General features: G+C 37.2%; 1 non-coding gene across 1 annotated transcript; it reads right to left on the reverse strand.

Annotated features, from left to right (window-relative positions):
- Positions 1 to 253: 253 nt before the first annotated feature.
- LOC129400171 (U1 spliceosomal RNA) lies at positions 254 to 418 on the reverse strand. The gene has a single exon (XR_008627498.1). It is a non-coding gene; the product is annotated as a U1 spliceosomal RNA (small nuclear RNA).
- Positions 419 to 1209: the final 791 nt, after the last annotated feature.

Below are 1209 nucleotides of genomic sequence, written 5' to 3' on the forward strand. Positions count from 1 at the left end.
CCAGCAAGCTACCGAGAGTATTATATCCGCATGGCAGAGCCTGGCAAGCTACCCGTGGTGTATTCGATATGCCAAAAACAGTAACAATAAGTCTCACAATGGAGACGTTACTGGTGCCCAGTCGAGCAAATTGATGAACAATGGGACTACAGTGTGACAGTGCGAATAAACAATGTGTTGTTGCTTACAAGATTTCTCCACTATGAAGAAAACTGCAATATAAATATGCAGGCTTGTGTAGACACATTTTTTCAAGGAGAACACAAACACAGTCTCCCACTACCACAAATTATGTAGTCAAGTTTCCCACATTTGGGGAAATCACAGGAGTTAGCACATTTCTTGGGATGCAATGGATGAGCTTTGCCCTGGGAAAACTACCTTTATGATCATAGCGTTCCTCTTGCAAGATAAGTACATATTTTTGATTGAGTGCATATCAGTGAGTTTTGTTCATATGAGTCAGTATGTTAGATTTGTAAAAAGCCATGAAACTATCTTTCAATGCAGCCTTACCATTTTTTCATTCCCACTAGTACGCAGAGGGCCTATTGCTCTACAATCTAATCAGCATTACTTTTTGTGTTACAGATTTTAGCCATTCTAGTAGGTATGTAGTTGTATCCCATTATTGTTGGGGATTTTTTTCATAAGAGAATGTCATGTTCAATGGGCTAAGTGCATGCTTTTTGTGCAGAAGTCCCAGGTTCTATCCATGGCACCACATGGTCCCTCAAGTAGAGGGAGTGGTTCAAAAACAAAAATATATTTCATATCGACAGTAATATCACCTTGGCGCAAAATCTTCAGATACATTGGGAGTTACCAAATTCCACAGCCATCACTATCTCACGACCCCCACTACACATACACACACCACTTTAGAAGGGATACTGAATCATGGAAGGAAATAGGACATACCATTGGTAAAGAGCTGCTCTGTAATAGTCCTTGTGTTCAAGATTTCACATTAAATTATTATAGTAAACATACCAGTAGAAGAATAGTGTTCCAATTTTATTGGTAAGGATCTTGGGACTCAAGTAACTGTTTCTACAGCTAATAGAATATCTGAGATATTATAATAGTATATTATGACAAAGTTTCTGCAGTATCTTATGTATTATTAGACTAGAGGAATATATTTTCACCTCTTTTTCTGTTTATTTTTCCATGTAGTTCATTTAAAATGGAACTATTATATATAAA

Source organism: Sorex araneus, chromosome X (assembly GCF_027595985.1).
Source record: "Sorex araneus isolate mSorAra2 chromosome X, mSorAra2.pri, whole genome shotgun sequence".
Classification (NCBI taxonomy): Eukaryota; Metazoa; Chordata; class Mammalia; order Eulipotyphla; family Soricidae; genus Sorex; species Sorex araneus.